General features: G+C 38.9%; 1 protein-coding gene across 1 annotated transcript in view; it reads left to right on the top strand.

Annotated features, from left to right (window-relative positions):
* FRMD4B (FERM domain containing 4B) overlaps positions 1-16,841 on the top strand; it is a 322,158-nt gene that overhangs the window by 82,325 nt on the left and 222,992 nt on the right. The window lies entirely within an intron of this gene.

The raw sequence follows: 16,841 nt of genomic DNA, 5'->3' as shown, positions 1-16,841 counted from the left end.
TAGACCAAATGACAAAAACCAGGCACCTGTCTTTTGTCAAAATAGAACATGCAAAAAAAAAAAAAAATAGAACATGCATCCTCATAACAGCTTTGTGCTAGTGGTTGCCAGAGCCTTGGTACAAACCTTGGACCGGTGGGCTTTTAAAATGATCTTGGCATAACTTATTCATTATGGAAGTGTCTGAATGGATTGTAACATGCCAACATCACTTAATGGTTATAAGACAGGAAGCCATCCTGCCCACCAGAGAAGGAAGGCAGCCAGGCATGAAGAGAGCAGGACTGAGCTATAAACCATAGGGAGTAGTCACTGGTCTCAGTTTTGCCACTTGCTTTCTCCCTAGCCTTGGATGAACCATATTTCCTCATTGTTGTGAACTTTAGTTTTCATATCTATTAAATTGAGGACATTAAAATAGATCAGAGAGGACAGTAATGTCTACATCTACCCTATATTAACTATTACAGGAGGGAAAAAAAAAAAGTCTTGGAAAGAAAAAACACAAGACCAAGACTCTGAGGTCTAACTCAAGGATCTGATTTTAACACCCAGCTCTTCTCAACTGTTGTCTGACCTTAAACTGGTAATTTCACTTCTCTGAGCCTTGATTTCCTTTTCTGTAAAATGTGATCTTTGGATTAAATGATCTTTAAGATCCCTTCTAGGTTGTAAATAATATACATTTATTTGGGTGGGGGTTAGGGGGTGGAATTTGGTAGATGCATTAACTAGATTTTTTTCCTCTTATGAGGTGATGATTACTTAGGAGTAAGAAACTTTTTTAAGGGTCGCATGGTGTAAAAAATGCATAGTGATTCCTGTGCGAATGCTCTGGAAAAAAAAATAATCTCCTTTTCGTTAGAACCATGAGACCCTCTAAACAAATGTGTTAAAGCACAACTTTGGTTGTCATCATAAGAGTCTTCATACGCAGCTTGGTCTTTTATGTACAGCCCATTTCTGTCATCGATGTCTGTCTGATTGTCTAGTCTAAGTTAAGTGGTTTTGTGGTGCTGAGGTTGTGCAGGTTATATTAGAGTTAAAATACATGGTGTTTTATTAAGTTCATTTCGTTTATAGATCTTGAGAGGCTTTGGGGTGATAAAAATCTGAGTTATGCATCGCATTAAGCAGAGTTATATAAAGCCTGTTGAATATTAATTTTGTAATGATTCACCTTACAGTTTTACGAGACTAGATATAAAAAGATACTGTGAATAATTGAGCCTATGGTCTATAAAATGAAGTCTAGGGGAGAGAGAATAATTGGAAGTGAAGAAAGCTCAGCCTTTTACTTCTTTGCTGAGATCAAGTTAATTCAATCTCAGCCCCTTTCTGCAAACACAGGCCCCCTGGTTTCTTAGAGCATTAGATGAATGCATAGTACAGAATATAGTGCTAATAAAATGTGGACCATATTATTGTTTTCATTATTTTTAGTGGAGCCTCAATATATTTTATTTTATAGTTTGAATATTTTCTATATCCTTGAGTTACATTTTTTAAAAGATTTTATTTATTTATTCATGAGAGATACAGAGAGAGAGAGAAAGGCAGAGAGAGATACAGGCAGAGGGAGAAGCAGGCTCCCGTCAGGGAGCCCGATGCGGGACTCGATCCCAGACTCCAGGATCATGTCCTGAGCCGAAAGCAGACACTCAACCACTGAGCCGAAAGCAGACACTCAACCACTGAGCCACCCAGGCATCCCATGGGTTAAATTTTTCAAAATTGCTTCTAAAATAAAGCAAAGTCTTGCACATAAGAGATAAAATTTCTTACACTTCCTTTCTCTAAAAATGCACTTTGCGTAAATTATACAAGTGGGCAATAAGCATGTAAAAGGATGCTCAGTATTATTAGCATCAAGGAAATGCAAATTCAAACCATAATGAGATATGAGCAAATACCTATTAAAATGGCTAAAATTAAAAGATTGATAATACTAAGTGTAAATGAGGACATAGAGCAACTGGAGCTCTCATATACTGCTGGCAGGAATATAAAATGGTAAAACCATTTTAGAACACAGTTTTTAGCTTTTGTAAAATTAAAAATACCTTTATTATAAGACCTAGCCATTCTACTCCAAGGTATTTACAGAAAAGAAATGAACAAATGTCCAAATCCATATAAAGATTTGTACTGGAGTGTTCATACAACTGCATTTATAACTCCGAACTAGGAGCAATCCAAATATCCATCAGGAGAGGAATGACTAAACCATTTAGGGTATAGTCATACAATAGAATACTGTAAAATCAAATGAAACAATTTAAAAAAGAACAAACTACTAATATGTGTGGGACATGGATGTTATTTTTTTTTTAAATATTGGGATTCTTTATTATTATTATTTATGATAGTCACAGAGAGAGAGAGAGGCAGAGGACACAGGCAGAGGGAGAAGCAGGCTCCATGCACTGGGAGCCCGATGTGGGACTCGATCTGGGTCTCCAGGATCGGGCCCTGGGCCAAAGGCAGGCGCCAAACCGCTGTGCCACCCAGGGATCCCCGACATGGATGTTCTCAAAGACATTATCCTGAGCAGGAGTCAGACACACGAAGTTCAGACTATATGATTCAATTCCTATGAAATTCTAGAAAAAGCACACTAATATATAGTGACAGAAAGCAAAGCAGTGGTTGTCTAGGGCAGAGGTAGGAAGTAATAGGGAGGATATAGTACATGGGAACATGAAGGAACACTTCAGGGGATAGAAAGATTCTATATCTTGATTGTGGTGATAGGTATAGAAATACATATGTCAACATCTGATGGACTGAACACTTGAAGTGAGAGTTATTTTATTATATGTAAATTATACCTCAACAAAGTTGATTTTTTAAAATGCGTTTTGCAATATCTTTTGTTGGTTCATTAGTACCTCTAGAAACTGATCTTCTAAGATCTAGACTCCAAATTAAGGTTCAATATTTCCTCATGGTTAAATTGTGAGTGTCATATACACAACATAAAGTAGATATAATAACTACATTTGGCCAACCTTTGGAACTGCCTAAGAAACAAAAGAGATGATGAATTTGTAAAAATGATTTATAAGTCATGATACTGTGCAGAAAATTGACTGTCACTACCATTATATGGTTCACTCTGCAAGTCAGAATGAAATTACCTTGATTTGGGCATATTTTACATTAATTGAGCCTCTTATCTGGACCCAAAATGAACTCTCCCCCATTGAATGCCTGGATAGAGCACAGAATATCCTAGCAAATTTCCTTAGCATTTTAAAAATATCTACCTGCCTCAGTCCCTGTGACATACTGATCAACCCACTCAGACTATAAGCCCTTCACTGCCAGCAATGACAACCTACACAATCGTTCCTCCAAGTCAAGACACACTGTACGAGTCATTTTAGCTTGTCAACGAGGTTTAAATTTCATTTGACATCTCCAAAGAATCTTCTGCTTTCAGAGCAATGATCTCTATGTCAGAGAATCTAGCCTCGTATTGGGTAACTGCAGATATTCACAGAGAGGCATATGTCTATTTGCAAATTAACAACTTGCATCTGGGGCAAGAAATTGGGTTTCAATTCTGAGATGGGAAGGACTGAAAAGTTGGGTCCTGATTTAATCTAAAACAACGTGCATTCATTTGACAAAAAAAATCACTGAGTACTATGTGCATTGTTCTGGTGCTGGGGATCTGGCATTGAATGGGACAAGCAAGGTCTCCCTCCTCGGGATCTTACACTCTAGTGGAGGGGGCAAGTAGCAATCAAGTAAACAATGTAATTTCAGGATCATATGGGAAATATTCAGGGGTAGAGAATAACACCAAAGCAGGTGGATACTATTTCGGATGTGGTCGGGGAAGATCATGCATGTTGAGTTAGGATGGTGAGAGATGGAACCAGTTATGTGACAATCTAGAGAGACAGTGATCTGAGCAGTGGGGACAGCAAGTAAGAACAGGCTTGGCAATGTAAGGAAGGAAAAGGAAGCCAATGCGGAAGTATCAAGAGTCAAGGGAAGACCATCATGAAATGAGGCTTAAGAAGTGGAGAGGGGATAGAGTTTAAGTTTTATTCCCTGAAAATAAGAAGACACTGAAGAGTTTAGAGCAGGGGAAAGAAATTATCTGATACATAAATCTGGCCACTATGTGAAGGAGGGATTGTCTCGAGTCAAGTGGGGAAATTAATAAGAAAACTGCTGAAATAGTCTAGTCTAAGGTTAAGATAATCGTGGCTCAGACTGGGCTAGTGACATTGGAAATAAGGAGATATTAACAAATTGAGTAATGTATCCTAGAGGTAGTGCTGCTAGGGTTTGAGGAATGGGAAGTAGGGGAAAAGAATACATCGTTTAATGTCTGAGCAATGGAAGTCTTTCTTAGGAGACCATCTGGAGTGATAGGTTAGGGTGTCTACATCCTTGGTCCACTATTAGGACAGTGACCAAATTACTCTGAAGGTAGGAATAGCAGTTAAGTATTTGTAAATATCCTGTGAGGGGAACTCTGATTGCAAAGACCTTGTCATTTCTCTTCTGTGATAGTCCAGACATGCTAATAAGTGGGTGCTGGAAATGTCATGATTTTCTAATCACAACCTTCTTTTCCTAAAGCCATTTTCAGCAGACATCAGTTCAGGGCAATAGCCAAACTCTTTCTGGCTGCTGTTGTTTACTGCTGGTATGTCACTGTTCCCAGCACACTCACGGCAGGGGAGATGCTTTGAGGAGTTTACTTTTGCTCTGGAAGACTTTTTGGAAGCTTGCCTCTTTTTGTTAATTATAGCTTGGGGATTACTTTGTCAGAAATTTTGAAGCTCCGAAGTGTAAAAAAATTACAGCATATTATTAAATATTTAAGTATTGCTCATTTCTCCATGTGGTGTGAGATTTTGGCTGAGACTGGATCATTTGGACTGTTTAGTTTCCATGTTTATCATCTGGTATAGAGTCACAGATTCAATTTTGCCTATTTAAACAAATTTTAAATTTATTTCGAACAAGCAAGGATGGAATTAAATTGCCTTGACCTAGGTATGTTGAGATTTTGTTATTTCTTTGTATTCATGGAGAGTAGTGAACATGAGCACTGAAACAGAAGCATCTCAGCTTGTGAAAATCCTGCTGGAGTAACAATGTGAAAAATATTTTAAAATGCTTTGGATTCTTTTTGCCTTGTGAAAGTAATATAAGCCCACCCTAGGCAGTTTGGAAGGTACAGGGGAAAAATTCAGCTATAGCCCAATCACTGACAAATCCATGAGATGTTGAGGTTTCTCATAAAATGCTGGGGTGGGAAGGGGCTTGTTGAATTATCTGTTCCAACTTCTCATTTTGCTTGTGAAGAAACTGGAGGTGCAGGGTAGTGTGGAGTCTAGAGCTCATATGTCCATGCTGCCACTTTTGAGCTGTTTCTCTAGTTGTTTATGTGGCTTCATAAGCACTTAGATTCTTGAGGACCTGATGGAGGCACAGAATCTACCGCACCCTCTTTTTGAGCAAAGGGAGTGTGACATCTTAACAGTGGGAATATAGGTGGGTCCCTCTGCCCCCTGGTGTTTGGGAGGATACATGGTCTTAAATAAGGATAGTGTTAGATTGCCTTGACCTTAGGACACCTGGGTGGCTCAGTGGTTGAGCATCTGCCTTTGGCTCAGGTCCCACATTGGGCTTCTTGCATGGACCCTGCTTCTCCCTCTGCCTGTGTCTCTGCCTCTCTTTCTCTCTGTGTCTCTCATGAATAAATAAATAAAATCTTTTTTAAAAAATGGCTTGACCTAGATGAGCATTTCCCAAAGGGTGGTTTTTGGGCCACCTGCATCAGAGTCATCGGGCGTCCTTGTTGAAAATGAAGATTTCTGGGATCTGTCACTGGTTTGAAAAATTAACCTCTAGAGGAGGGGGTAGGAATCTGCTTTCTTAACAAACTCACCTATCCTTTGAAAAATAATGATTTATCAATAAGAATAAAACTTACCATATTAAATAATTGGTTCTCTAATCTGTGATAAATAGATGATATAGATAGGTGGGTAGATAGAGAATGAGGGAGAAAGAGAGAGAGAGAGAGAGAGAGAGAGAGAGAGAGACTAAGTAAATGGGTGAAAAGTTGGTGACTCCATACAAAGAAATTGTTAATAGTTATCTCTTGGGAGTAGAAATAGGGTGAATGAGAGAATGGAGCCTTCACTGTCCTATATAACTTAAAACCTAGATTTGTGTGCTGCAGCACACAAATCCTTTGGAATTCATATATTCCTGCAGCCAAGCTATTTCTTTGAGAGACTAGAAATGTCTACAGAATATTTTTTATTTGCTTGAGTGATATGTATGGCCAGCGGGGAAAGGGAACACTTTTTGTTGATACAAGAAGACATAGAAAGATCAACCAGGAGATTAGGTGAGATTCAAGTCAGTTCATTTATTCACTGATTCATTTGTTCAACACCTGTACTTTGAATACCTGGAGTGCGCCAGGCACTGGTTGAGGTGCTGGGGACACAGGAGAGAACAAGAGAGCAGGCACCCCAATTGTGTAGAGCTTATGGTCTGCTATGGGGAAATGCCAATAGAGTTGGACAAGACAATTTCTTTTTTTTTTTTTAAAGATTTATTTATTTATTTATTTATGATAGACAGAGAGAGAGAGAGAGAGAGAGAGAGAGAGAGAGGCAGAGACACAGGAGGAGGAAGAAGCAGGCTCCATGCTGGGAGCCTGGATCGTGCCTTGGGCCAAAGGCAGGCGCAAACCGCTGAGCCACCCAGGGATCCCCGGACAAGATAATTTCAAATGGTGACAAGCACTGTGAAGGAATGAAGGCTATATGCATTATGAATGATTGAAGAGTCATTCTCTGGTGGGCAGGGACAGTGTGAGAGATGACATCTGACCTGACTGCTTAGCGGCAAGAAGAAACCAGCCATGTACATATCTGAGGAACAAGCTTCCATAAAAAGAAAGATGCAAGGACAGGGTCCCGAGGTGGAGTTAGCTTGATATGTTTAGGGTGTATAAAGAAAACTGGCATGGCTAAAGCTTTATGACTAACACAAGATTCAAAATAAAGTTCAAGAGGAAGACAGGGCCAAGCCACATACCATACTCATGCCACAGGAAGCAGTTTGGATTCTATTTTGAATGTAATAGAAAGCCTCAGGAGACCTACATTCAGGGAGGGAAAGTTGATATCTGCAGATTTGGGTTTTTAGAAAAAAATCACTTGAACACTCAAAATCATGTAGAGACTTTGAGTCAAGTTTTAAAAAGATGTGCAACTACCACAAAAGCAGTCATTGGAAACCATAAAAGATGAACTAAAGAAATGGTAAAATATACCATATACATGAAGAAAGAAGATCAATATTATAAAATGCTGATTTTTATCAAAAAGAATTTCTAAATTCATTGCAGTTCTCTTTTTTTTAAGACTATTTATTTATTAATGAGACACACACACACACACACACACACACAGAGAGAGAGAGAGAGAGAGAGGCAGAGACACAGGCAGAGGGAGAAGCAGGCTCCATACAGGGAGCCCGACGTGGGACTCAATCAGGGGTCTCCAGGATCACGCCCTGGGCTGAAGGCGGCGCTAAACCACTGAGCCATCGGGGATGCCCCAATTCATTGCAGTTCTAAACAAAACCCCAACAGCCTTCTGAAACTGAATGGAAATATAAAAATTCAAGAATTTAATAAGGGAGATTTGCAAAAGAAGATAAAGGAATGAAGACTTCCCCTAATTATCAAAATTTGTTATAAAGCCATAGTAATTAAGACCCTGTATTATCAGTGAAGGGGTATGAAGAAATAGATCAGTGGGACACAGTAGAGAGCCCAGTGATGGACTGAACATACACGGACCTTTCTATATGACACAGGAGGCTGTGAAATTCAGAGTGGAAAGCATAAACTATCAGAAGAAGTACATGAGTATCAGAAGCAGCAGAGTATCAAAAGCTTCCTAATTTACATTTTGTACAAAATTAAATTGAGAAATTGTAAACTTAAATATAAAATGTAACAATTCAAAACCTTTAGGGAGAAAAAAATAAGGTATCTTTATACTCAGGATAAAGTAGATTTTATAAGCTAGAGACACAGAAATCACATTTAAGAATGATGAACTTGATGGATTTCATTATATCAAAATGTATAACTTCTGCACAAAATAACATCATAAAATGAAAAGGCAAGTGATAAGCCAATGGAAGATATGTGCAGCCCGAAATAATTTAACAAAAGCTATATTTCTAGAATCTTTAGTGAACTCCTATAAATTGATAAGGAAAACTCAAACTACCCAGTGGAAAATGGGCTGCTTATTAACAGGCACTTTCCTGAGGGGGAGACATGAATGAGCAATAAAAATGTGAAAAGTCTTTCCACACCAATGATAAAAGCAAGAAATGCAAGTTTAAAATCCCAGGATAGCATTTTATGCCTATCGAAGTAGCAGAAATTCAAAAGGTTGAGTTAGACAAGTAAAGCTTGGCAAGGAATTGAGATAAGCAGGCACTTGGGAGAGTAAGTTGTCATTCTCTAGTTAGACATGAAAATACGCATATTCTACAACTGATTCTACTGCAGACAGTAAGCAATCAAAGGTGTTTCTCCAAGAAGGGGATCTTGGTTTTGTGTGAGGGATGAGTCTTTGTCACTCAGGACTTTCCTGCACCGTAGAAAATTTAGCATCCCTGCTCTGCTCCACTGCCAACTCACAAAAGAACTCACAAAAGAAATGGGGGAACCCATTTCCCAATGCACCCAAGAGATTTGGACTTACCAGGAGAAACTCCTGCAGGTACATGGTGATGCCACAATACTAATGTGTCAGGACAACCTCTGCCACTGAACCGAGAGACTTAAGACCCCAAACTGGACATTGTCCAAATAACTATCAGTCCAGAAAAGGAAAATTAAATTATGATAGTGTGCTATACAACAATTAATGACCTAGATCTGTGTGGAGCAAAGTGAAAATATCTCAAAAACAACATTGAGTGCAATGTAATAAACAGCATGATACACTTTATAAAAAGTGTAAAAACCACAAGACTGTAGGATATATTGTTTTGGATACACATAACCCACAAACGCACACAGGCATACCCATGTGTGAACTAGAGGCTAGCTTCTGTGTGGTTCTGTTTCTTAAAAGAGTAAATGAGTGTGAAGAACATTAGTTCATTTTGAGTGATGGACACATGGATAAGAGTTTGTCGTAGTATCCTTTGCAATAATGCTGTATTGTCGCCCTCACTCAAGTTTCTGAGTGGATAGTGGATGGGGTGAATGGAAAGGCGAGCATGGGGGTGGGGGCAGGGAGGCTGTGCTGGAAGTGGAGTCGGGCACTGGAGGAGTCAAGGGAAGATCCCAACATCCCAACAGCATTCTAAAACTGAATGGAAATGTAAAAATTTGAACTCCCGAGGGGTTGTGACCACTTTTCTGCTTCATTTCTCTGTCACACAAAAATTCTTCCTGGAATAACACTTTTCCTTGTTACGTCCTCTGTCTTCCATCTATGATATTGTCACCTAAGCAAGCCAAGGATTTGTCGGCTGCTCATATTTTTTAGCAGAATGAGACATTCTGTAACATACATTTCAAGCCCTCCCCACCCCATCCCTACAATTATGCTCCTACTCTTCCTTTAATTTTTTTCCTGGGCATTTTTTATTGTGGTAAAGTATACATAAAGTAAAATTTACCATTCTAACTATTTTTTAAAATACTTTATTTGACACACACACACAGAGCACAAGCAAGGGAATGGCAGGCAGAGGGAGAGGAAAAAGCAGGCTTCCTGCTAATTGGGGAGCCTGATGTGGGGCTGGATCCCAGGATCCTGGGATCATGACCTAATCCAAAGGCAGACTCTTAACTGCCTAACCCACCCAAGTGCCACCCACCCCCCATTCTAACTATTTTCATTTTTTAAGATTTTATTTATTTTATTTTAGAGAGAGAAAGAAAGTGCATGAAAGCCTGGGGAGAGGCAGAGGAAGAAGGAGATGAGAGAGAATTTCAAGCAAACTCCATGCTGACCATGGGGTCCAATGCAGAGTTGGATCCCACGACTCCAAGATCATGACAGGAGCTGAAACCAAGAGTTGAATGCCTAACTGACTGAGCTACCCAGGCGCCCCGCCCCCCACCATTCTATTTTTAAATGTGCAATGCAGCATTAAGTACATTCACAGCGTAGTGCAACCATCATCAACTTTCCATCTCCAGTGATGAACTTTTTCACCATTCCAAACTGAAACTCTGTGCCCATTAAACAATAACTTCCTTTCCTCAGTCCCTTTGTCTTCTGATAACCTCTATTCTACTCTGTGTGTCTATGAATTTGACTACTCTAGGCACCCCATACAAGCGACATCATACAATATTTGTCCTTTTGCATCTGGTTTATTCCACTTAGCACAGAGTGTTTTTGAGATTCACCCACAATGTACTGTGTTTCAGGATTCCATTTTCTTTAAAAAGAATACTGTGTCTGTTATATGTATATACCACATTTTGTTTATCCACTTCTCTATCAGTGGACATGTGGGTTAGTTCTGTCTTTGGGCTACTGTGAACAATTATAACCTATAATGCAGCCATGTACATGTGTATGACTGTCTATTCGAGTCCCTCTTTCAATTCCTTGGTATACATACCGAGAAGTGGAATTGCTGGATCTCATGGTAATTCTATGTTTAATTTTTTAAGGAGCTTCCTAACCAGAACTTTCCACAACACATTCCCGTCTATAATGTGCAAGGGTGTCAACTTTTCCACATTTTCACCAACACTGGTTATTTTTGATTTTTGAAAGTACCCCCACTTAATGGATATGAAGTGGCATCTTATTGTGGCTTTGTCATGCACTTCTTTTGCAATTAGTGTTAAGAAAGCATCATACACGTCTTCTGTCCAATTGATCGATCCGTGATACCCATGGTTTGAGTATTTCTGCATTTCCCTGAGTGCATTCCATGGAACACAGGTCCTATTACAAGCTTCTGACACTAGGGGTTCAGGGAACATGAGATGGGAGAGGTTAAACTGAGAAATAATTTTTAAAAAAACAACAACAAACAAACTCAGAGCTAAAGAAAAAAAGCCCAGAAACCTCCAGCAAAGTCAGATCAAGTACATAACTGCAAATTCAAGACATAAATGTGAATCAGTATCCTGAATCCCCATTCCTTGATAGCTATTAGTTCTTTCAAGTATCTCACCATGCTGAGAGTGATTCTGTTTTTTAAATGTAGCCATCTTTGTATACAAGTGGCCCATAAAGAAAGCCAACTCTTTCATGTGGTGCTCAAAAAACAATTTCATCTATTGCAACTTTGGAGGTAAAACTGGCCACATTGATGACGATGTGCAATGGTAGACTCTATGCTGTGGCACTTTCCTTAGGTAATGCCCAGTGTTAATTGTGACCATACACAGTTTTCAGTTTGAGCTGACTTTAGAAAATCACTTCCCATGCAAGATGCAATTTTACTGTATATCTTGAAGTTTGAAATACATATTTTCCAGACCCTTAGAAGTCCTACAATAAAGAGACCTGACTAACAGAGTTTCAAGTAGGAGTTGGCGATCTATCTCTGTGAAGGGCCAGATAGTACATACTTTTGGTCTCGTGTCTCTGGTTCAGCTATTCAGCTGTGCAATTGTAGCTCCAGAGCAACCATACACAATTTTTAAATGACTGGATGTTGCTGTGTGCTAAAAAAAAAAAAAAAAAAAAAAACTTTACTTGAAAAAACAGACAGCAGACTGGATTTAATTCACAGACAATAGTTTTATGACCCCTGGCTTATTTAGACCATCATGACAGAAGTTTGTTGGATTGTGACCTTTCTCTCCTTTATTTTTTTAAATTAAAAAACCGTAGTAGCCCTTAGATTCCTGAATTCAAATATTAGAGAGTTTTAAATCTTTCTAATGACACTGAAGGTTGATAGCATGTAGCAGGTTTGTCACTTTTGTGGTACCTGGATTTGCATTGCTGTAGCACCAGAAGTAGTTACTTAGTGGGTAGTGTGGGCTAAATTGTGTTCTAGGATTCATATGTTCAAGCTTTGACCCCCTAATACTTCAGAATGTCACTATATTTGTAGATAAAGCCTTTGAAGAGCAATCTTGAAAAAGAATAACTAAACTAGAGGTATCCAATCCCCTATGTCAAGATGTACTACAAAGCTGTAGTAATCAAAACAGGATGGCACTGGCACAAAAATAGACACATAGATCAATGGAACAGAATAGAGAGCCCAAAAATAAACCCATGGTTATATGGTCAATTAATCTATGACAAAGGAGGCAAGAATATCCAATAGGAAAAAGACCATCCCTTTAACAAATGGTGTTAGGAAAATTGGAGAGCTACATGCAAAAGAATGAAACCGGGCCACTTTCTTACACCACACACAATAAAATGGGCTAAAGACTACATGTGAGACCTGAAACCATAAAATTTCTAGAAAAAAACATAGACAGTAACCTCTTTGACACCAGCCATAGACACATTTTTCTAGATGTCTTTTTTGGCAAGGGAAACAAAAGTAAATTAAACTATTGGGACTACCCCAAAATAAAAAGCTTTTGCACAATTAAGGAAACTACAACAAAACAAAAGGACAACCCTACTGAATGGGAGATGTTTGCACATGATGTATCCAATAAGGAGTTAATATTCCAAATTACATAAAGAATTTATACAACTCAACACCCAAAAACCAAATAATCCAATTTTAAAATGGGCAGAAGACATACATAAACATTTTTCCAAGGATAATATACAGATGGCCAACAAACACATAAGAAGATACTCAACATCATGAATCATCAGGAAAATGCAAAGCAAAACCACAATGAGATATCACCTTACGCCTGTCAGAATGGCTAAAATCAACTACATGAGAAATAACAAGAGCTGATGAGGATATGGAGAAAAAGGAACCCTTGTGCACTGTTGATGGGAATGCAAGCTGGTACAGCCACTGTGAAAACCAGTATGGAGTCCCACAAACAATTAAAAATAGAATTACCATATGATCCAGTAATTCCATTCCTGAGTATATATCCAAAGAAAACAAAAACACTAATTCAAAAAGATACACACACCCTGATATTTATTGCAGCATTATTTATAGTAGCCAAGGTATGGAAGCAACTCAAGTGCCCATCAACAGATGAATGGATAAAAAAGATGTGTGTGTGTGTGTGTGTGTGTGTGTGTGTGTGTGTGTGTGTGTGTGTGGTATATACAATAGAATATCACTCAGCCATGAAAAAATGACATTTCGCCATTTGCAACAACCTGGATGGATCTAGAGGTTATAATGCTAAGTGAAAGAAGTCAAGTACCATATAATTTCACTCATATGTGGAATTTAAGAAACAAAACAAATGAACAAAGAAAAAAGAGATGAACATAAAAACCCAACTCTAAAAAGTTGCCTTTCTAGGTAATCATGATAGTTCCCAGAGGGCAGTTGAGTGTTTGTGTGTGTGTGTGTGTGTGTGTGTGTGTGTGACAGAGATAAAGAGGATTAAGAGTACACCTGTAATGATGAGCACTGAGTAGCAGTATGGTATAGTATAGAATTGTTGAATCACGCTATGGTGTACACGAAACCCATGTAATACAGTATGTTAATTATATGTGAGTTTTAAAAAAATGAAATGAGGCTTTTAGGCTGTTAGGGTGGTCCTAATCCAATCTGACTGGTGTCCTTATGAGAAGAGGACATCTAGACACAATGAGAGATGCCAGGGATGTACACATAGAGAAAAGGCATGTGAAGATGCACAAGAAGTCAGCCACCTCTAAGTGAAGGAGGGAGTTCTCGGGACAAACCACCCTTGCTGCTACCTTCATCTTGGACTTCTAGCCTCCAGAACTGTGAAGGCTGTTCAAGCCACCCAGCATATGGCATTTGTTATGACAGTCTAAACAAACTGGTACAGAGGTGATCCTATCTCATCTGCCCTAACTTGCTGAGACCTTGAACTGCTTTGCTCACCCTCAAGTACTTAATATCACAGGTATTATCACAAGTATCCTTCACCGAATTTTATGGAGAAGTTACATGATACGCTCTAATTACATTTGCATATTTGCATATGTTCAAAGATCGTAAAGACATATCCTTTATAACTGTTACCAGTTATTATTGAATATATTCCCGTAATGCTTTTATATTAGTTTCCTTCCCTTCTTTTCTTTAGTCTCCTTTTAAATACTATCCATTCTGTTTCAGTTCCTGGGCTCTGGACTTTTCAAATAGATGCATATTTCCTGGGTTTATAGTTGCTATTCATCACAGGCAGGAAGTCAGTGTGTATCAGGACATGGAATCAAAGAACTTACTAGCTAGTTTAGAAAATGCTGCTATAAACATAGGGGTGCATATTCCCTTTGAATTAGTGTTCTTATATTTTTGGATAAATACCCAGTAGTGTGATTGCTGGGTCATAGAGTAGTCCTATTTTTAACTTATTTTTTTTAAGAGTTTATTTATTTATTCATCAAAACAGAGAGACAGAGACATAGGCAGAGGCTCCATAGGGAGCCTGATGTGGAACTCTATCCCAGGACCTCAGGATCACAACTTGAGCCAGAGGCAGACACTCAACAACTGAGCCACCTAGGCGCCCTATTTTTAACTTCTTGAAGAAACTCCATATTGTTTTCCACAGTGGCTGTACCAATTTGTGCTCCAAGAGTCCATTGATAGAGGAATGGTTAAAGATGTGGTGTGTGTGTGTATATATATATGTGTGTGTGTGTAATGGAATGTTATTCAGCCATAAAAAAGAATAAAATCTTACCATTTACAAGGGCGTGTATAGAGCCAGAGAGTATCATGCTAAGTGAAATAAGTCATTCAGAGAGAGACAAATACCATATGATCTCACTCATATGGGGAATTTAAGAAACAAAACAAATGAACAAAGGCAAAAAAGAGAGAAAGTCAAATCAAGAAATAGACTCTTAATGATAGAGAACAAATTGCTGGTTACCACAGGGGAAGTGGGTGGGGGGAAAAGGGGAAGTAGGTGGTGGGGATGAAGGCGTACATTTGTTGTGATGAGCACCGGGTGATATATGGAAGTGTGGACACTATATTGTACACCTGAAACTAGTATTACCTGTATATGAACCATACAGGAATTAAAATTTTAAAAAGAAAAAACAAAAAAAACAACAAAGAAGTAACTAGCAATGTATCACCTCAGGCAAGGTATCAAATTTCCCCAACTCAGATTCCTCATCTTCATCATATAATAATACCTATATGATCTTCAGAGTTCCTAGAAGCATCAGCTACAATATAAGTGATGTGCCTCCCACACTGTATGGCTTATGGTAGACAATAAATAGTTCCTTTCTAGGCAATCAGGAAATGTTTGTTTCTCTTGTCTGCCCTTGTTGTTGCTGTTGTTTTTTAAGATTTATTTATTTTAGAACAAGTGCAAGTGGGGGCAGGGGCAGAGGGAGAGAATCTTCAATCAGACTCCCTGCTAAGTGTGGAGCCCAATCAGAGCTTGATCTCGACTCTGAGATCATGACCTGAGCCGAAATCATGAGTCAGCCACCTAACTGACTGAGTCACCCCGGCGCCCCTCTTTTTTCTGCACCTGTGATCTGAACTTCCGTCAGCTGTGTAGTCTTTGTTAAAACTAAAGAAGAGAATTAACTAGTTTCCATATACGTGATGCGAGATACGGCTTGTTATATCATTAATTATAAGGCTTAACCCCTCAAGGAACTTGTGTCACTTGGTGGACACATGAAAGTTGTAGAAAGATCTTTTGATAAAGCAGAAAATATACGGAGTCATTGCAGTGCCAGTTCTCCTTGTGTATCCTTCTGCAAGTCACCGTCTCCCTCTCTGAACCTCATTTATCTTATCTGTAAAGTAAAAGCTGGGACTATACCATACCTCTAGTATATTTGGAATACCCAGTTTTTATTTGGAAGCCAGGTTGACTAAGGAGATGACTGGATGTGAGAGGTCTTCATTCTGTTTGGTATACCCAAACCATCCTGCTAGTCCCATAGCTATACTCTATCAACATTAGATCCCACTATTTAAATTTAATTTTGGTAGCATTTTAATGTTTAATTTAAAACACCTTACATAAATTAGCATCTTATTAGCTTTATTTTTTATTTTTATTTTTTAAAGATTTTATTTATTTATTCATGAGAAACACGGAGAAGCAGAGACATAGGGAGAGGACAAAGCAGGCTCCCTGTGGGGATCCCAGTGTGGGACTCCATCCCAGGACTCCAAGATCGCACCCTGAGCCAAAGGCAGACACTCAACCACTGAGCCACCCAGGCGTCCCATCATCTTATTAGCTTTAAGATTCAAAAATAAGTTAACTCTTTTGTTTCCTAAGACAAATCTATTTTTGTCCAAAAAGGATACTGAAAATATTGCCTGCAGGAAACTCCCAACCTATACCATGCTGTCATTGCCTTTGAGCTCTTTGAACATCTAGTTCCTGTTAGAAAAGATGGATGTGTCATATGGCATCAGTAAGGAGACAGAGGCAAAGGTGCTGATGCACAAATTGTACGAGTTCTTTCTGCTTCCTGCTGCCATCTTCCACTTCACACCTACATCCTTGTCCAGGGAGAGCTGAGGGGCAGGTGGAGTGAGGAGGTGCCATGGGGATGGTCCAACAGTTGAGTTTTATTTACCCACATGGCAAAACAGTGAGTGCCACACCTGCTGCTTCTGCCCTTTTGTCCAGTTTTTACACACTGGTGTGTGTGAAACAGTTTGACCCATAGTTGACAAGGAGAAGCACACTTCTTGACTTCAGG

The sequence above is a fragment of the Vulpes lagopus genome, chromosome 7 (assembly GCF_018345385.1).
Source record: "Vulpes lagopus strain Blue_001 chromosome 7, ASM1834538v1, whole genome shotgun sequence".
NCBI lineage: Eukaryota > Metazoa > Chordata > Mammalia > Carnivora > Canidae > Vulpes > Vulpes lagopus.
This window is presented reverse-complemented; position numbering and strand designations above follow the sequence as displayed.